This window comes from Amblyomma maculatum, chromosome 4 (assembly GCF_055883805.1).
Source record: "Amblyomma maculatum isolate TAMU_Amacu chromosome 4, ASM5588380v1, whole genome shotgun sequence".
Taxonomy (NCBI): Eukaryota; Metazoa; Arthropoda; class Arachnida; order Ixodida; family Ixodidae; genus Amblyomma; species Amblyomma maculatum.
In genome coordinates this window covers 36,121,340-36,136,526 of record NC_139347.1, presented here as the reverse complement: position 1 = coordinate 36,136,526, position 15,187 = coordinate 36,121,340, and the positions used below count along the sequence as shown (strand labels likewise).

The following is a 15,187-nucleotide window of genomic DNA, read 5'->3' as shown; positions in this document are numbered from 1 at the left end:
GAAGCAAATGCACGAGCCTGTCAGTTGATTCCAATTGGGCCATTATCAATGCCACGTGCAGAAAGAAGAGAGTTGAAGTAGATGCGGAACAAAAAGCAACTGCCATCGTTAGCGCGACCAGTAAAACAGCGAGCACTGCCATGCCTTCTCTCTCTACCTGCCAAGCAGGTCGTAGAAGTTTAAACCATGGGAACCTTTTCATGCAATATATATTCTGTAAGTATTGCTGCACGACAAACAGCGATGCTGAAAACTTCGTGGATAACTGGCACAGTGTAATACGAGGAGACACTTAGAGATAGATATTAAACGTTGATACCGCACGTTGTGTAAAGCTGAAGTTTTCTTTCTCTTTTTTTGTGATAATTTCTGTGTCTTTGTTTCTTACATCCATCAGACCACACATGGAACGCATTATATTATTAGGAAATGAAAGAAATGAAAAAACACATACCTGCACCAGAGCGCAGATAACTGTCCAGTATTGTAAGTAAATATGCAGTATACATTACGCCATCGCTGCTGCGTAAGGGGCTCTTGCAAGGAACGTAACGAAAACAATGCACAGATGATTCTGTAGCGACAAGTTTATTTGTGTTCAGCAAACAAATACAGGGAAATAAGATGTTCGTTATGAGATGCATAAGAAGGGCGCCTACGGCCAATGACGTTAAGGAAAGCATGGGGACTTGTTGTGGTGTTGATCAAGGTGGAATAATAAGGCAGCCATGGGAATAACTGATGTAACTCGTATCTGCTGATGTGGGCCGCATTGATGAGGCTCACTACTGTCGACATGCGCTTGCTACTGAGTGAGATGCATATCAACACGCTAGTGTGGATCGCAGCTGCGCAGGAATAAGTGTACCACGCCACGCACCCACCAAACCAAACCCGTTTTTTTTTTGGGGGGGGTATTCCTGGATTTAATTCGTCATGCAGGGATTCGCGCCAGCCGATTGGCACTGGAAAAGACAGAAGGCAGGGACCCAGACAGCCTCAGCAGCTGTGGAGTTTACTTGGGTACTCCTAACCTGCAAATTAGTTATGGATCTAGCCCACTCATCCTGATCATTGACGACTAACGTTACCTGTCCTGAGGGAGAGAACGCAGGACATCGTCCCAGACTCAAAAAGGAGTTCCACCACCATTATCGCAATATCACTTGTTGCTGTGCCTTTAGTGTACCAGTGTTTTTCTTTTTCTGCCCCTTATTAAAGCCTGTTCATTTCCCGTCGTGGCCCTCTGTAGCTACGTTCTTATCGGATGAGTTATTCTCTGTCAAGAATTTCGAAGTCACAACAGGCGCACTGCGAGGTCGACCAAATGAGACAAATTAGTCCGCCAACCACACATAGCTCTTTTTCGCGAGCAGGCGACTATCCGCGAATGCAACTCGTGCCTCCCTCCTGCCGCCCAACTTCATTATCGTCATATTATATTCCCAGGCGTAACTCGGCAAGCGCTAATCACCGCATAGCACTTTCGATGCTATGGAGAGAGGGGGGGGGGGGGGGGGGGGGCACACTTTATGCTGAGCAGCTGATGTTCACAACCGAATCATGTTGCGTGAGAGGGGCAACAACACTTACAACTGAAGTGGTGGTGGTGGTGGCCGAACCGTCTTTTTAATTTCGCCAAGATTTCATGCCGTCTAAGCAGCTCATGACTTAGATTTCTCGGTAGCCTATATTGGGGGAAGACTAGGAATATTGAGAGAAACGCTGTCTGGAGAGTGCCGTCAAACGCTGCCCAGGCGAAGTGTCGTTCTCGAAACGCGGCATAGACGCAGAAAGCCGGAGCCACAAATTTGCGGCGGACCAGCCAGAGCACTGACGCTGAAGCATGCTGCTTGCAAATACTCTGCAGAGGAGGGGGTGTGCACTAAAAAGGAAAGCGTACTCGACGATGCTTTCTTCGGAAGCATCATTTGTATGCATGCCCAAAACCCTGCTCCACTTTCCTTCCTCTTCTTTATCCGACGCCGCAAATTCTCGTCGTTGGTGCTTCTCGGATATTACGAAAAACATAGGAGCACTGCGCGTTCACACGTATGACCTCGCATTAGTGAAGTCTCGTGGCATCGTCCAGTCATGTTTCCTTGCTTCAGCAAGGTTCCTTTCTATTTTATGATTTTCCTAACTGGTCGAGGGTTATCACGTTGTTAATGAGCTTATCTCGTTGTTAATGACGCGTTCTTCTTTCTGTTCGTGACATGTCCCATGCATTGTCTTAAGCGGGGTTACACCAAGAACACAGCGCCGCGGCTTTCTTCGTTGTGATTCCTAGCCACAACAAAAGAAAACTGCAGGTGGGCGACAACGGTAGTCGCACCCGTCTTTTTTCTCTGGGGCTAAGGTGAAGGTTTGCTAGTGTTACATACACAGATGTTCTTTTGTGCTGAGAGTTATCACGTGGTCATCCAGTCATATCATGTTCTTTCTATTCTTTATTTCCGTTGTCGTTATCCTCTTATTTTCTGCACTCTGTCATTCTTCTTAGCAAAGCAACCGGACAACGCCCTCCTATGTCCTCTGGCAATAATGCGATCCATTTAGAAAGCGCCTAAGGGCACTGGCTTAAGGAAAACGCGTAAACAGTAGCTCATACCACACTTTAGCCTTTTGTTCCAGCGCACTGCACTCACCTCGTCCAGCAACTTCAAGCCACTTTGTATGTATGCGGGTCAGTACAAGAGAGGAGGGGCACAAATAAAAGAACCATAGATTAACCATCCTATTTATTTTCCTGTTGTAATGCTCCTCCTGCCTGGGACTGCCAAGTCTGACATTATTGAATAAATTCATAAATAAAAGTGTATACATGCCCAAACTGAGTTCGAACCTGAATGGGCCTTCGTTTTAGTAATCCGTCCTGGTCTGCCTATTTTCAGGTGTGTTGTATCTTTGCTGGACCGTGTTCTGCATCGCGTTGATTTGAAATTGCTGTCCCAATAGCTGGCATGAAATTCTTGTATATAAAATATTTCTTGTCTGTGATATACGATATGGCGGGAAAACAATGGAGATAGCGTCGTGGTTTAATGCGGCGGCTATCGAAGCCGGTCTGTTTTGGTACTGCGGGATCAGAGTCCTGCTGCCCATAAACCCGGTTATTTTATTTTCTTTCAAGGTCGAGGAGGAGTGGACAGAGAAAGAAAACATCGGCGAAATGAAGAAGTCGGGCTCTTATTTCCAAGCACTGCAAACGGAACTGGAAGCTTTGTATGGCTTTTATTGGTCTCCATCAGAGCAATGTAGCGCGAGAATTGACCCCGAGACGATCACAAAGTCTAGTCAGATTCATGGAGAGGTGCAGCGATAAGAAAACAAGGACGACAAGACACGAGAAAAAACAGGACTAGCGCAGGAAGGCCCACACGGAGGTGCTTGTCAGATTCATGCGCAAGCTTCATATGAAAAAAGCAACACCTATAAATTACTCCATTAACCCGATGAGGTCCTATTCTTTTCACACTAAAACACTGAATCATACCTGTGATCGTTTTCTTATAGACATAAGATTTCCGCGGTTTCATCACTGTTGCGCCGATACGCCTTTATAGATTTCATCTATACGGTCTACATGCAGGTACATTATTTTCGCCTCATTAGTTTCTATTTATTGTCCAGGTGTAATAATCGATTATAGTGTTGTTGGCAAGTCTCCAGCATTTCTTGAACACTGCGACGTCTTCTGCGTCAAGCGGTTACGTGTGTAAGTCAACCATGTACGTCCGTAGCTGTCTCATGACGAAAGAACAGATCGCTGCCTGTTTTCCTTATTCCATCACATCCCAGACATTATTGTGCTAATAAATACACGTGACTCAAGAAAGTGCAAGAATAATTCGCACCGATTCTACCCGCAAGTAGTTTCTTCGATATTTATCCTCATGTGTACCCGAAATGTAAGCGCAAACGTAGATATAACAAGTGAGCGAGGCAAAATGCCGCAATTCCAAAACTGCTCCGCGATCTTATTAACGGTCATTTTAGTTAAAATTATGTCCATTACAGCACTCCTTTTTTCGTATGCTGTGTTCATCCATAAGTCAAGAACAAAATATCTAGAGATGTTTTGAACGAAACAAATTTTTAGCGGGATTTCTTTTTCATACCCCTCCTCAGTGTCTGTTTTCTTTTTACAAAGAACAGTGCGAACAAACGGGGACGAAAGAAAGAATACACAGGAACAAGCGCTGTATACACAGGAACAGCGCTTGTTCCTGTGTATTCTTTATTTTGTCCACGTTTGTTCACGCTGTTTTTTTGGAAAATGTATCACCAACTGGCCCGCTTAGCTATCCTGTTGAATTTCTGTTTTCTACCTCTCGTTTAATGAAACACAATTTTCTAATAACTTCACACGTTGACCATATCACTCACAAGCTAAAAATAAAGATAGTAGATGGAGATCTTGCTGTGCGCCTTCGCACTAATATTGTTCTAGTGTCTCGCACGATACGGTGGCTCAAAATTCTCACATCTCGCAACCCTTCGGGCAAAACGTCAATATAGCCATTAATTTAGATATCCCCAGAGCCAGAGTGGCGATAAGAATACAATTGAAGTTGTTCTCACTGTAACAGGGCCACTAATTGGCGCCGACAGTGCCGGGGATCGTCGAATTTCGCAATAGCATTTCCGACGTATCAAGGTTGTCATGGTACCCCTGGCGCAAGTGTTCGTGAGCCAAGCGCGCAGAACCTTCCGCGCGTATCCATATGGCGGAGCGGCCTTCAGATTGCAGGCGCCGTTTAAAATTATATTTTCGTTTGAGAAAAAACAATACCTGCCCTATAGAAGTATTTCCTGATTCAAAGCGATGGAAGGCAAATGTTATATTCGATGAAAGCGGTTAGTATTGCTGTTTTGCTATCTACCATATTATTTTTATATATAACGCCAGGAAATCCTTATTCAAGTGATGTTTCTCTGGCTTGCCTTTTGGGCTGATGTTTTAAACTTGCATTGTCATTCGCAAATAAACATTTTTTTTTCTAGGGCGTTCTGAAACCAAATGACCTCCTCCTCCCCATTCCCTTGTCACAAACGATAAAACAGTTGGCTAATTTTGAATGACTTTCTCAGGAACTTCAATGCTTACATAAACACGGCGCACAGCTTTAGTACTCATATAAACACGGCGTGCCACTTCTGAGCGCTGTTACCAGGCCAATTCCTTTAGAGAGCTTTTAGTAGCTGCGAACAGCAATGGCTATGCCAGGTGTATAATCACTAGATTGAAACGCTCTCTGACTGTACACTTCGTGTCTTTCAAATTCGACATCTGTAACTGCACATCTTGTTTGCTCCGGCATTGTTCAAAATAATGGAACCTTTCCCGCTGATCTTGGATTGATAATAATGTACGTTATTTAAGACTTGACACATCGAACTCGCCAGCACTAGAGATGCGCTGAAGAGTAGACTACAAAGCAGCTCTTCACCAGTACTTTGTACTCAGGTGCCGAAGTTTTAATCCTTCCGCATAGGGCAAGCACATCGCTTACTGCACTAGAATTCAATCGCACAGGAAAACAGCGCCAGTGCTACGTGCAAAGCTCATTGTGCGAAAATTCCGAGAAAGAGACAAAGAAGGAAATAAAATAGCATGTTTTCCTCATATTTGGAAAACAATTCTTTAGAAATATTGGAATCAGTTTCGTACCGGTTTAAAAACAGACGCAAAGCCAGCCTTTACGACTAGCCCAACTTGGAGTTTTCACGAAGTTAGAATTATTTTCGTGAGCTGTGTTGTTGAGTATATTATTAGTCAATGTGTAAGCCCTGAAAGGTAACTGAGAGGTAATGCGGAAAAGCAAATTTGCCTATACGTCTATCTCTTCTGTCATCTCGCGAGTTCGAGCTTTTGCGTCTACTGCGTAATGTTAGTGGTAAAGCAACAAATAAGACATCATGGTAATGTAAATTACGTGAATGGGACATGCTGTGATGGGAAAGACCATACTCTACTCAGTGTGCCAGTGGATGGTTCTTAAAGGAAAAAAGATATTAACAGTTAAATGTTTGTAGTTCATGGATCGTATTCACAGAATTGCGGCAAATAGGTGCCGGCTAATTTGCGACGCAACCTTATTTTTTGCTCAAAAAATTTTTACCTCCTGTTTTTATTGAATCAGCAAAAAATTTATCATGCCAACTAAAAGCTTTCAGCTTCGCATACGACACAAGCTACCTAATTATAATGGCGATCGGGCCGCACTGAAAAACGAAACATAATTAAGTCAATAGAAAATATATTTCCATTTCGTGTGAAAAAGTCCCATTTTTCACATTGCTTTGAACGTGTTTATGTAAGTGCTCCCTGAGCAGGTTTTGAGTTTTCAGCGAAAAGACCGTTGTTAGAATGGCTGCATAACCGAAAGCGCGAGACAGCAACAGAACACTAATGAAACTTTCTTTGAACTCGTAACTCTACATTGCGTCACAATATTAAGTTTATTCTGTTGGGTTCTTTGTGAAGTAACCACACTATAACATAAAAAAGCCAACAGTACATCTATTGCACGGCCTTTCAATGGTAGTGAAATGAGCGCTTAATGAAAAGTGCAGAAAAAAAAAAAAGAGCTGGAATGCTACATGCCCTTTTTATGTTCAGAATTCTGACCAACATAATTGCCGTTGCTGGAGCTGACCGTAAGCTTAGCAGCCATCTTGCGGCGTTCCGGTTCAATGTAGGACTTGTTGTAGAAGTTTAGGAAGAGCACTAACACTAGTACTGTCTGCGCGACTCCTATAAATATGAGATAACGAGGAAATCCGCAGTCCACGAAAAGGGGTATTGACATGTGCACACAGATAACCAGAAACTGAATTATCTGAAGTGTGGTTAAATACTTCTTCCACCACAGGTACTTGCGCACCGCGGGCCCCATGTTGGCCAGAAGGTAGTACGAGTACATAACGACATGCACGAAGCTGTTCAATCCCAGACTGAACACCACTTGACCCTCAGGAGCAAAGAGCACCCAGAACCAAACATTCAGTGCCACGATGGCATGGTGGATGACGTGAAGGTGCGTTATCTGGTTGAACTTCTTGCGAAGCACGAAGAAAACTGTGTCCAGGAAATCTGCGTAGCGCATCATCACATATATCCAGCCTGTACGGTACAATTCCGTGAGGTTGTCGTTCATGAGTCCAGATATCCCTTGACACCAGAAGTTGTAGCTCCCGCCGGGAAGGTACACGGAGAACAAGATGAGCGATGTAAGCTTGGCGTTGAAATATACCATGATGATGTTGTACACGCGCACCAGGCCATCGATGCGGAATGGCTCACGGTCTTTCATCCAGCGAGGGCCCGCCACCTTGACGAAGTATATGTAGAGTAGCACCAGCGGAAAGACGAATAAAGGGTTCATCACGACAGGGTAGTCTCGAGTACGGGGGTCACCAAGCTGCGGCAGGTTGGCCAAGAAGTAAACAGGATTATCCATGAACGACTTGTACAACGAACCATTGGTCAATGACCTGCTTTCTTGGGCTGCAGTCACGGCTTCCATTTTGCTGCAGGTACGAGACAAGGAGCGAAAATGGAAGAAAAAAGAAAAGTTAGCGAATACCAGTTTAGTTGTATGCAGCTTGCCCGAGTAAGAATAAACAGCAATTTAAAAGACGTAACAAAAGCTAATAATTAAGCCCTTGCTGACAAAAGCCCGGACTCGCTGTAAAAGTGCATCTCAAACCCCCAGCACTTTCGCTTCTTCACATAATCAAATGCTTAGAAACCATTAATTTTGTTTTTTTTTCTGCTAGAATCGTGGAACGAACAGTCTGCTGTCTTGTAACCCCTTTACTTGAATGCAGAGTAAAGGAGTAAAAAAAAAAACAAAGGGTTTGGGGAAATAATTAAGATGTGTACACTTTGTCTGTCACGTTAAGCATCGCTTTCATATCAGAAAATGGAGACTGCTTGCAATTGTTACTTGAAATATGAAGGGCGAAAAAAATACTTCCACGTTTATTTGTTTTTTTAATCACAAAACTGCGTACCTATTTTAGAGAAAATTTGATGTAATTTTTTTTTGCATTCAGCTCGAATTCATGGGCCGGAGACCCAAAATGTCTCTGCCATCAAAGGTTCATTGGAAACAGCGATATAGTCTGTCCTCAAGGATCCCGACGCAAGGCTCTGACGCACCACAGTCTTCTTGCAAAAACATCCGTAACTGTGACACTTGTGCTTTAGATTTGTTCTATTCTATCTTATCAAACTGCGCCTTCAGTTAAAATGCCGTCATTTTATTCGAGCACAGCAATCTACCTACACAGGCCGACATCGACTCGTCCTCAGCGTCGTTTTAAGCCTACACAGTTCTGAAGCCGCATCATGGTCTGACTGACCCAGAATAGGTGCCAGTTCACAGAATGAGCTTAGGCTTTATGCACAGTGCGCTTTATACCATGTGCATGAAGACTGCGAGCATAGAGATCTATGCCATCGAGGACAAAAGTTCCTGGTACACGTGAACTGCAACCAAGGTACACTGCTTTCGTGCAGGCCAGTTTGTTTTGTTTTTTAAACCAGACTCGTGAGTGTGAAAGTTTGACGACTTCTTTCACGTGTGTTAGGAATCAGGCAATTATTCTTTAATACCGAGCTCCCGGTCGAAATCGCTGGATGCGTTTTCCAGATACTTTTGTCTTCGATAGCACACATGGCTCCGGTGAGATTTTACGTGTTCATTTGAGAATGAGAGTATTCCAATCGCTTCAGGCCAAATTCTCCTTAGCGGCAAGTTTTTCGCCAGGTTTCAATAAGAGTAGCACAGGGTATGGTTAGCAGCTTTCTTAAGCTCTTGATAAGATTCCCAGCATTCAACATTACATGCTGATCATATGAGGCAGTGGCCTGACCTTGGATTGAACTATCGGGCAAAGAACAGCACTAACTGATGACAGGTTTCTCAATCTCAAGCCTCAGCCGTGCATAAGCGAACAAAAACTTATCGGGCGCACCTATGTTCCGCCTTCACGCGATAACGTATGCGATCATCCGGAGCACAAAGTCCGGTTTAACCAAGCCGTATGAACGTGCATACGGGCCCTGGGGGTAACGGGAATGCCAATCTCCATGCTACGGTAATTCTGATATTACCCTCCCCTATAAGTGTAGAGACTCGAGTTAGCAGATCCTCCCTACTTTCTGATGTGTTGTCTCCTTAAGTCGCACAAACCATTGAAGAATCCGTGCGCGCCCATGTCAGCTTCCTGCTACCACCTTCCAACACCAAGCCGGTAATTTTTTGCTCAGAACGCCAATGTTTACACCGACACCGACGCTTGCACTGACGCCGTATTTCCTTAGTGGCTGGCCCTTTAAACCTATCGTGTTAAATAAATTGATTTGTACAGTGAAGAAGAGAACACTCGCATAGATGTGACTATCAAGTAAAGAGCATATTTTCCTTTGCCAGCATTCGTAAATAATCCTTAGAAGCCTGATCCCTATATATTTACCTGACTCACTAAATGTGCACTCAGCAGTGATACAGCATAAGCTCCAGTGGCGTGAAATTCCTATTGGCACGTCCGTGCTTTGGAACAGCTAGCGAAAGACTGCCGACCACCAACCTGACGGAGGAAACACTGCTATTATAAAGTATTTTACTGAGTTTTACTAACCTCACGGAAATCGTATCTGTTGAACAGATGAGAAGGCTTTTAATGGAAAATAGTACTTCACAAGGCTAGAGGGGCGCAGTTGCCACGCAAGGTGGTGCTTTGTGCAGTATTCACTCATGTTGAGACTTGAGATAAACTTTTGGCGGTCCAAAATTAGTGCACATCCTCCTACATTTTAACAAGCGGCATTGCGATGCTTGCGGCTGTGTGTTACAGTGGTGCTGATACTGAGAGACGTTTAGAAAGTAACGAAATATTTAGTGTTCAATCCTCAGTAGACCTGCTCGCTATCAGAGATGCCGTACTTAGGAACGCAGCAAAAAAAAAAAAAAAAAAAGTCCCCCCTCCTCCCCCCGAAAGGCTCGGCTTACAAATTGTCCTAAATAAAGGAGCTTTTTCAGGGTTATGTAAAGTTATCTGAACGACTGGAGCTGGAAAAAAAGTTGTAACAGACAAATCGAAAGATGGGAAGGGTCTATGTGACAAAGTGCGATTACTACACATGTTTTTGCATGTAGCTGTAATTAGGAAAGGGAGGACATCTCAATTTAAACAATCGTTGCCCAAAAATTAACCAAAGCCACATTCTCTTTATTTACTCTGAATAGTTTGACTGCGGAAGCATAATGCACACGGTATGTAAGCTTCACCTTCGGGGCATAAATAACAGCAAAATGTTTCTCACGCACGTGCATATTCTTTTGTTTTATATTGGAGCGGCCTGTATGTGTCAACCTCCAGTCCATTATGCGGTGGGCGCCTTTTAATACAAAACATTCGGGTCTCAAAGTTAACTTTTACTGGCGAACTCAAAATGACCTGTGTTTTAGTGAAATGTTTTCAGTCGTGGTTGACCGAGCGAGCTAGCATGGCATGCTCAGAAGCCCAGGCCCTATCTTTCTTAAATCCCCTATCCCACCGATTTTCGTTCTAATTGCCAAGTACCAAGTCTGAGATCTCTCACGCGGCAAAAGGCTTGTCACAAACTGCAAGGAGTTGCGGACATGCTCTAAACAAAGGCATAAATTAGCAATAAATTTACAGCGAAGTATAAGCTTCATTTATTCGTCACTATGTTCATAGACTAAACTGCTCCCTCCTTACCTTTCTTTGTTTACCGGCGGTGAAGAATCTGATGCTGAATGTGGTTAACAAGCCCAATTCGTAGGTGGTTCGCCAGCGGTAAGTCCTTTCGGTTCAGCGTACTTTACTACTGCGCACCCACGAAAGGAGCTCGCATATGGTGGGACCCCGGCACCAGTCTACACGAGTATTGCGGGCTGCCGAAGGAAGCACGTAATAGTCATTGGCGATGACGGTGCCATCATGTGAGAGAGGAGGTTGCTCGAACGCATACCGCCGGGGAGACCCGAGTAGCAGGCTTCCTCCTAACTGAGTCGATTCACGTATCTGAGCTAATCATTGCATTCTGTAGGTTCCCTCGATTTGCGTCAGCATCCGCATCCCGAGACGTTTCTTTTATTCCATATGCTAATGCACTGAAATTAATGTAGTGAACATCTTGCTTTTTTTTTTCTTTTTTTTTTTTTGCACTTCCGCTGTACCAAATAAGAACAGGCTAATGAAGATGCGTACTCGGAGCTGTCGATTCTAGGTCTCGGTGAGGCATTGCGTTCTTACTCGAACTGAATTGCAAGGCAGCATTTTCTTTGTAAACATACCTGCCTTTTCTTTGTCCTTCCTGGTTTGCGCTTCTGTGCGGCACAAATACTTCCGCCTCACAAGAAGTTGTCAGAATCCTATTACAATTCCGTCCATATTATTTCGCGTACTTTCTGCTCAGGTAAAAGGCTATATACAGCTTGGAACAATTTTATAACACTCCAAAATTTAGTACTCCCCTGGTGCTCAACTTACTAATGTATATCAAAGTGCAACTCTGACTACAATGACATCTCATGTGCCAGGGAGGCTGCCTTCGTATACTATCTTAATTATTAAAATATCCGTACTTCAACCGCAAGATACCGCTTTTGACTCATTTCTGCTTTTCTCAGTTAACAATCTCGTGGGAGCACCAATCACAAGAAAGCATCAAATTTTCTATTGCTTCGAGTCAGTTCTTTACATTAATTCACAGAACAATTTACATCACATTAGGCGCGAACTTGCCCTTGATAACATAAAATTTTCACTAAAGCTGCGCCTACACCTCAATCACTTCTAGAGAAAGGTCAGAAAACACTGATGCCGCATCGCTCGTTGTTGTTTTCTTAAGCATGTTATGTGCAAAGCTGGCCATCTTGGAGCATTTTCTACCGGTGAATCCGCTGCGCTTGTGAAACGCATGGGGGGACGCCGCTCAACATGCACTAGCACGGGTGCCTTTATGTGCCTCCTTCATTCGCTCGTGCTGCTACTTCGGCGGCACGACCGCCTGTTTTCCACATCCGCGGCAAATTCGTGGACAAAAAAAAAAAAGATCCACGTAAACGAGCCCTTGTGCCCACATCGCAACACGTCGAGTTTCTTGCCGTTTTAAAGTGCAGCTCTTACGTGTCCGTTCGGCGATTGCGCTCGCTCGTGGTGCCGCCCGCTCGAGGTCTTTTCTTTCTCTCTTGGCGACAAAATTCTCTTTGGCACGTGAGAAAAATAAGGCGTGTTTTGTAACCGCACACACATGCACAGAAGTTACTCTCAAATTCTCTGCCTCATTATATAGAAAAAAGCGCTTAGGTAGCTGCACCCAAAACTCGCTTTAGCGAGTACCGTATCAGGAGATTTTTTATTTTAAATTTTACTTTTACAGTGATGAAGGCCCGTTGTGTGAATCTTCACCACGGACGATTCACTGAAGATAGTCTCGTAGTGAAGAACCTTACCGATCACGCTAAACTAGCATACGTTTCAGCTTTAGGCATTCACACAATCCTCAAAACGAATATAATGCTCCAAAAAGATTCCAGTATGTTTTATAGAGTAGAACGCTTGTTCAGAATCACTGTAGCGTCTCTTCGATGTAGAAAGGCAGCCAACAAGAGCTCAGCAAACCTTTTGTTTTGTTTTTTTTTTAATTTTAGGAAATGAGATCGAACATGGCATGAAATATGTAGAGGCAACTATTAAACAAGTCGCAACGATAAAAAGAAACGAAATTGAGGAAACATCAGTGTTCAATATAAATGTCCGAGAAACTACACCTTTGTTTATTCAAAAAAGCTCTCCTTTCGACAATAAAGAAAAGAATCGGAAACAGGTGTTGATCTGCACTGGAACGATAACTGTGTAATGTTTTATTGTGCTCAGACTGACCTTTGCAGCTACACCTGTATCTTGAAAAGTTTTTTATTCATGTTGTTATGCAAGTTATGAATGGGTAGACTACAGGAGCAGTTTGTTTTTTAGACGCTTGCTTGGTATGATTTACTGATGGGACTAGAACCTCTGCTCAAGGTTACCAATATGCTTATACAGTCAGGAGGGACTGGACGTGAGCATTTTCTAGGGCCATGAGCGGACGAGCAAGACACGCTATATACTCTTAGGTCACGCACGCAAATGTATACAAGTCTTCGCAGACACCGATGTCGGGTAGTCCCTCATTACGTGGCAGCTTACGACTGCGTGCCAGTAATACATGCAATATAATAGAAGTACAATGTGAAGGTTTAGAGATCAAGCTAGTAGCAAAGTGCACGTATGTTAATAAGAATCGATCCGCAAGCAAGGCCACAGACTAGCGCTGACGCGTCATACGCTTAAAAACGAAGCTCAGGAGACCCAAAGTTTTGGCCGCCATTTTGACACCAATGTCCGATCAAGTAGTTAGAAGATACCATCAAATGTTTCCCAGTGCGTTGCTTGTCCTCAGTTCAGATTGACAGAAGTTACGCCGTAGCAGAAACAAAAAAATGCTCCTTCACACTAAATTGAAATCTGTTTCGAATAAGAGAACAATTTAAAATTATTTTGCATCTCAATCATATTGGCTCGAGACCTAAAGCTTCCAACAGCCAAAGAGGCTTTTCTGTGCCTTTATGTTAATTGTATTCACATTAAATGTCAAGCCTGCGTGCAGTGAATCTACCTGCGACGTGATGGGTTATAGGCCCTTTGAGTGAAATGTAACAGGCCTACAAAATATTTGGCTAATGTTGGGCGCCTAAACTGTCTGACCCGTAATTCATGCGCATGGATTGATGTCTATTTAAGTAATGGTTAGCAGAACTTTTTCGTTTGCTATTTCTGCACGAAATGGAGTACTACGCACTTGCCAACGCCATGTTTCCGATTATCACTAGCGTTTACAGAACCCATTCACCATTAATCAAAAAAAGAAGAAGCATAGGATTCTGTAAATTTAAGAAACAAAAAAAAAATTAAGTACTTCTGAACAGAAGGAACAGTGATTTTGTTTCGAACCAAAAACGTTATGCCAATTCAACTATTTCTATTTAAGCACGTGCGCCTGAATATTCTCTTTACACCGCTTCATACAGCATTGCTTGGTCAAATTAAGACGAAACAATTCGACCATAGCTCAGAATTAGCAGCTAATATCATGCTGTGGGAAAGAACCGAAGTCTCTAACATGTCACAAAAAGCCTGAAAAAGGAAAATCGTAAAAGAGCGGATGGGTGCGTGTAATAGTACTGCCTTAATAGAGATAATGAGGAAAAGAGTCAAACAACCGTTTCTGATTTGGGCTCACACCATTCCCGAACCGTGGAAACGCTGAAGGACTGGTCATTATGGCGCGACGGCAACAGAACACATTTACGTTATGAGAGCGAGCTGGTAATTCTGTTCTGCTTGCGCCGGTGAAAACGTGCTGGCAGAAATAAATAGCTCTCCATTCCGTCTTTTCATCTTCAATATTCAGGGCTATCATTGCAGAGGTGCCCTGGCCTCTCGTCAATTACCAATCTTTTCCTTGTGCTTGCCAATGTCCCAACATAGGCAGTGTCCTCGGTGCTGAAGACGTATTTGTGTTTCCTTATGATAACGTTCGTCATAACCATGAAACAAGAATAAGGTAGTGATATTCCACATGCCTCCCTTTCCTCGTGACTATGATTTTGGAGTAGGCGAATTCCCAGACTGTCTATCATTTTACTTATGTTTGGCAGAGAGCGATAGTTAAGGCGTCCTCTCTCTTTCGACACTTTCTTTGTTGGCAGACAACTAGAAAGGAATTTTACTTACATCTAGCAGAGCCAGCTCGTGTAAACGACCATTTCTCTAAGCTGTAAGCCTGTGAACCGCGTCTGGTAAAAAGTAAGGAGCCGCCAGTCACTAAAACACATCAAAACAATAAAACGGCGTCGCAACCGTTGTATCACAGGTAGAGTAAGGTACAGACTGTTAATGTAGCCAATAAATTAAAAGGAGCTCAACAATAACACTCCGTCTCTGACTTGACTTACAATATCAATCATCCCAAATACTAGAACACCAAGAATATGCTTTTTAGATGTAAATGCTGACAGTCTTTTGTGATAGTAGGTGGAAGTGGAATGATTATGCCAAGAAACAAAACATCACACTTTTGCCAAACATAAAAGCTATCATG

The 15,187-nt window shown here is 43.4% G+C and overlaps 1 pseudogene across 1 annotated transcript; it reads right to left on the bottom strand.

Annotated features, from left to right (window-relative positions):
* Positions 1-6,440: 6,440 nt before the first annotated feature.
* Positions 6,441-10,909, bottom strand: LOC146190695 (very long chain fatty acid elongase AAEL008004 pseudogene; annotated as a pseudogene). Its single transcript, XR_014706330.1, has 2 exons — positions 10,759-10,909; positions 6,441-7,536 (listed from the first exon to the last, which is right to left on the bottom strand). The product of XR_014706330.1 is annotated as a very long chain fatty acid elongase AAEL008004 pseudogene (transcript).
* Positions 10,910-15,187: the final 4,278 nt, after the last annotated feature.